This window comes from Oncorhynchus mykiss, chromosome 30, assembly GCF_057628025.1.
Source record: "Oncorhynchus mykiss isolate SJ-2025 chromosome 30, ASM5762802v1, whole genome shotgun sequence".
Classification (NCBI taxonomy): Eukaryota; Metazoa; Chordata; class Actinopteri; order Salmoniformes; family Salmonidae; genus Oncorhynchus; species Oncorhynchus mykiss.
In genome coordinates, this window is record NC_143051.1 from 21,019,570 (window position 1) to 21,025,569 (window position 6,000).

The 6,000-nt window shown below is 41.0% G+C and overlaps 1 long non-coding RNA gene across 1 annotated transcript; it reads left to right on the top strand.

Annotated features, from left to right (window-relative positions):
* Positions 1 to 742: 742 nt before the first annotated feature.
* On the top strand, positions 743 to 5,742 carry LOC110488070 (uncharacterized). The gene is made up of 3 exons (XR_002468341.3): positions 743 to 888; positions 3,971 to 4,056; positions 4,822 to 5,742. It is a non-coding gene; the product is annotated as an uncharacterized LOC110488070 (long non-coding RNA).
* Positions 5,743 to 6,000: the final 258 nt, after the last annotated feature.

Consider the following 6,000-nt stretch of genomic DNA (forward strand, 5'->3'; position numbering starts at 1 on the left):
ACTTTATATGGCGGTTGGCAACCAACTTTAAGGTGCATTCCCACAACCACCTGGACTGGAGTGTGGAACTCAGTTCGTCTTTCAATCACTCACATGGGCATATGCTCCTAAAAACCAATGATAAGATGCCACGTGGGTATATACTCCTAAAAAGCAATGAGGAGATGGGAGAGGCAGGACTTACAGTGCTTCGAGCATCACAAATATGACAAAGTTCTATTTTAGCGCATGGCTACGCATGCTTGTTGACGCTCGCAAGCGGTGTGGGTGCAATGATTGAATAAACATGTAAGTGTACATTTATTTTGCAACGCTCTCACACACAACCGAGTGGTGTGGTTAGTATGTAACATTAGAACCAAGCCTTCAGACAATAATTTGAACATATACAATGCAAGAAGTCTTCCAGAAATGTCAGATATGTTCTCATAATTAGAAGTCATTATAATGACTTCCTGCTGGGATCATTGACTGCTTCTTACAGTGGATGCTATTGGAAAGGGTCCTGTTTTGGTGAGTCCGAAGTGTTACATAACACCCCTGCAGCGTGTTAACACACATGTTTCTTCAAGCGTGGACCATGCTGCACAGAAGCACACTCCCCTCTCCTCATCCTCCCATTTTTGGACTGGATGACAAAACCAAATCTGACAGGCTGAGGCTTTTATGCAGTAAGGCGAGAGAATGTGTCTATGTGTGTGTGTGTGTGTGTCTGTCTGTGCGAGACTGTGTCTGTGTGTTCAGCTTGAGTCTATTGAGCCAATTGGATGGGACTGGGGTTTACAAAGACCAGGGGCACATAGGAGCTTCCTCAGTATCACAGGCTTTCACTTTCTTCTAGTGTTTCGGATGGTGTCTGGGCTGATGCTGCTGCAGGGCTTGGTGAAGGTGAGGATTCACCGGGATTCCTTTGGATCCTGTCCTGTCTCTCTCTGTCTCTCTCTCTCTCTCTCTCTCTCTCTCTCTCTCTCTCTCTCTCTCTCTCTCTCTCTCTCTCTCTCTCTCTCTCCGTGAGATTATATTCTACACTTCTCCTAAAATTCAGGGTATTTCTGAAGTTATTTCTCAATTGTGGTATTGGTTTCATGTCATGGTTATTGCTGGTTTTGTTATTTTGCTGTCATCATGAGTTGAAGTTTGCTTGACTCTGGGCTTATAAAAGCTCCAATGGATCATGTCTTTCTTAAATGTTGAATTTGAGTTTGAAATGTAGGACTCATTGGTTTCTCTGTGATGTAAGAAAGAGGGCGCCATTCAGTGGAAAATTAGATAAAAGAGGCTATGTTGGCAGCTATTGTGTACTTTTGGGCTGCATTTTTTTGTGATTTGCTGGTTAACTCCTGTATTAATTTGCAACATGAATGCAGTCCTTGTTGCAGAACAAATTGCATGGACATGAGATTCTAAAAGTGCATTCTACAGAAGTTTATGCTGGGTATTGTTGCCAAGGAGTTTAGTTCCCTTTTAGCAAAATGTGGTGGTAGGATCCCATGTCTATAGAAATAAATAAAGAGAGTCGCACACTCTACAGTTGAAGTCAGAAGTTTACATGCACCTTAGCCAAATACATTTAAACTCAGTTATTCACAGTTCCTGACATTTAATCCGAGTAAAAATTCCCTGTTTTAGGTCAGTTAGGCTGACCACTTTAATTTAAGAATGTGAAATGTCAGAATAATAGTAGAGAATGATTTGTTTCAGCTTTTATTTCTTTCATCACATTCCCAGTGGGTCAGAAGTTTACACACACTCAATTAGTTTTTGATAGCATTGCCTTTTAATTGTTTAACTTGGGTCAAACTTTTCGGGTAGCCTTCCAACAAGCTTCCCACAATAAGGTGGGGGAATTTTGTCCCATTCCTCCTGACAGAGCTGGTGTAACTGAGTCAGGTTTGTAGGCCTCCTTGCTCGCACACGCTTTTTCAGTTCTACCCATAAAGTTTCAACAGGATTGAGGTCAGGGCTTTGTGATGGCCACTCCAATATCTTGACTTTGTTGTCCTTAAGCCATTTTGCCACAACTTTGGAAGTGTGCTTGGGGTCATTGTCCATTTGGAAGACCCATTTGCAACCAAGCTTTAACTTCCTGACTGATGTCTTGAGATGTTACTTCAATATATCCACAAAATTTCCCTGCCTCATGATGCCATCTATTTTGTGAAGTGCACCAATCCCTCCTGCAGCAAAGCACCCCCACAACATGATGCTGCCACCCCCATGCTTCACGGTTGGGATGGTGTTCTTCGGCTTGCAAGCCTCCCCCTTTTTCCTCCAAACATAACGATGGTCATTTTGGCCAAACAGTACTATTTTTGTTTCATCAGACCAGAGGACATTTCTACAAATATACATTATTTGTCCCCATGTGCAGTTGCAAACCATAGTCTGGCTTTTTTATAGCGGTTTTGGAGCAGTGGCTTCTTCCTTGCTGAGCGGCCTTCAGGTTATGTCGATATAGGACTCGTTTTACTGTGGATATAGATACTTTTGTAGCTGTTCCCTCCAGCATCTTCACAAGGTCCTTTGCTGTTGTTCTGGGTTTGATTTGGTCCCATGGTGTTTATACTTGTGTACTATTGTTTGTACAGTTGAACGTGGTACCTTCAGGCATTTGGAAATTGCTCCCAGGGATGAACCAGACATGTGGAGGTCTACAATTGTTTTTCTGATGTCTTGGCTGATTTCTTTTTATTTTCCCATGATGTCAAGCGAAGAGGCAATGAGTTTGAAGATAGGCCTTGAAATACATCCACGGGTACACCAACAATTGACTCAAAAAATGATGTCAATTAGACTATCAGAAGCTTCTAAAGCCAAGACATCATTTTCTGGAATTTTCCAAGCTATTTAAAGGCACAGTCAACTTAGTGTATGTAAACTTCTGACCCACCGGAATTGTGCTACAGTGAATTATACGTGAAATAATCTGTCTGTAAACAATTGTTGTAAAAATTACTTGTGTCATGCACAAAGTAGATGTCCTAACGACTTACCAAAACTATAGTTTGTTAACAAGAAATTTGTGGAGTGGTTGAAAAACGAGTTTTAATGACTCCAATCTAAGTGTATGTCAACTTCCGACTTCAGTTGTACTGTATATACATAAACTCCCTGTAATTTATTGGGTAAAACACCAAATTTTCGGTAACACTGTGCCTGCCTTATTCAGTGTAACGTCATGAACACTTGAACCAGGTTGTTGACAAACAGTGCAATTAGTGCAACCAATGACAGTGTTGAGGGGTTCATCCATCTGACAGGCATATCAAGAAGCGGATTAAACAGCATGATCATTACACAGGTGCACCTTTTGCTGGGGACAATAAAAGGTCACTCTAAAATATGCTATTTTGTCACACAACACAATGTCACAGATGTCTCAAGTTTAGAAGGAGCGTGCAATTGGCATGCTGACTGCAGGAATGTCCACCAGAGCTGTTGCCAGAGAATTTAATGTTAATTTCTCTACCATAAGCCGCCTCAAGTCGCTTTAGAGAATTTGCTGGTACGTCCAACTGGCCTCACATCAGACTACGTGTAACCACGCCAGCCCAGGACCTCCACATCTGGCTTCTTCACCTGCAAGATCGTCTGATACCAGCCACCCGAACGGCTGAAGCTGAGGAATATTTCTGTCTGGGGAAAAACTCAGTCTGACTGGCTGGTGCGCTGCTGCCCAGTGATGTGAAATCCATGTATATTTTTGTTCATGTAGTACTGTCCTTTGATAAATGTCTCAGAATATCATTCTGGTCCTTATTCGTCTATGTTAACAGTGGAACATATTTTTGATTAGCTTGTTTACCTCCAAGGCTGAGTTTGTGCTTTTGGCTTGATATGGGAAGAGGGCTTGCTTATTGAGTCTTGTAGTTAAAACTACATTTTTCATTGTGTTGTCGATGTTTTTGCCTCAGTGTCTATTGAGGACTATGGTGATTATATTTATATTTTATGTTTTCTCTGCTGGCAGGTGCTGGACTAATCTGAGAACTCACAGTTGAAGACATGTTCATTAGACTGGGACGCCTGACCCCTGGATACTTCCGTCTCCTCCAGGTGACCTTGTCTATCTAGGGATGATTTTAAACCTTGGTTTATAGTTTATTTCCTGCACACACTGTTTGTTTTTAGAGTTTATTTGGAAAGTTGATATATTAGCATAGGGATCCATTGTACTGTAGGCTAGTTGTGATGGATAACAACACAGTGAAAAGTGGACATTAACATTTCATAGTGAACTACAGATGCAGACCTTAAGTGATTATATAATACAACACTTATGACGTCTTTTCTCACTGAAAGAACCAGCTCATGTCGTTTGAAGCTTTTGCTGAATTGTACTTTCTTAAATAAAGGATCATTTTGATGTTAGCGTATTATCTTGCATGCCTGCCTCACAGATGTGAATAAAACAATACCAAAGACTTATTCCTATCAGGAAACAGAATTCTGTTACCGTGGTGTGGATCTGTCCTATGAGAGCTGTAAATATGAAAGACATGCAACCTATGGGACACTGTTTCCTACCTACTGGCTTTATTATCAGTGCCATTGCTAATGTGTGTGGAAAGAGCACTGTGTGCCCTTAACTCAAATCCTTAATTTCCTTGTTCAAATATTCATAGTGAGTGCCAGCGTAAAGGAAACTTGGAAAGTAGGCAACAATAGAACAGGATTGTTTCACAGTTCAAAAACAGTAGGGGCTGTGTGAATTGATGCCAATATAAATTGACCAAACCTTGTGTGTGTCGGGGTGTGTGTGTGTATGTTTGAGTGTTTGTGTGTGTGTGTGTGTGCGTGCTCGTTTCTTCCCCCTGGCAGAGACAGGTCTCAGGTGAAGTCCAGATACAGCCGCAGAAAGGATTCATCAACCAGATCGCCATGATGATGGCCATGGTGGGCATGAGTGTGTCCTTCTACAGCGCCCGGCGGATGGCGGAGAAGTTCCATCTGAAAGAGAATGCTCCCTGAACAGTTGGACAGTGTGGCCCCTCAACTGGACCAGAGAGATGGGGGAGAGAGATGAAGAGAATCAGAGTAGGCTGCAGTGCTGCACTCCATCACCTTGCATTGCAGCGTTTGGCACCTTCACTAGAATTCAGGCCTACTCAAAGATGCCATGCCAAGATGGTTCTGTGGGCTGAGTGTTTGTTGTTGTTGTTCGAGAGAATGTCTGTGTTTGATGGAAGAGGATGGGTATCAGGAGCGTTTTGTCTTGTGAGACCATGCAGTCTTTAATAAACAACTGCTGGGTTTGACATACGTTTATCTTTTTTGTATTATGATAACGGGAAAATGTAAGTGTACTGTGGGGAAATGGAAATGTGAATTACCAGTACTAATGCCCAATAGATTAAAATGACCTAACAACATTTTTACCTAAAGACATTTTTTGGAAGATATGAGGTGATCTACACATATCTGCTTATTTGAAAGATTTCAACATGTAGGCCTAGCATACTTACATAGGCTCCATACTAGAATGTCTTTGAACATAGCATGAATGCACATCACAAATGCGGGACCCCAGTAAGCGTTTAGTATTTGCTTTAGCGCTTTATCAGTTGAACATGGATGCCATGATAATACTGTAGCTCTGTGGTTCTGACAGAATCGGTGGTCTCCTCAACGTATGCCACTTCCAAACTGACTCTCAATGACATTTATATGTATATTTTATTAACAAGTATTTTTAATAGTTTACATTTTTAAATACCAAATAAAACTCACTATTTACTCAAAGAAGGTTCAATGATTTATTTGGCTGTAAAGTACATATACGAAAAATAATTTAATGTAATATAATCATCAAAGTCACTGATTTTTTTATGGGGGTTTTTCTGTTGATAAATGTGTGTATATGTCAGTGGTATGTGACCTATCAAGACTTGAGTATTTGTCATTCAAGTCTTTGAAACAGTTATGCAACACCAAAGTGTTGTGGTGAAAATATTTCTAATTCTATGGGGTTATCCATGTGGAAGGTACAGTACATTAGGT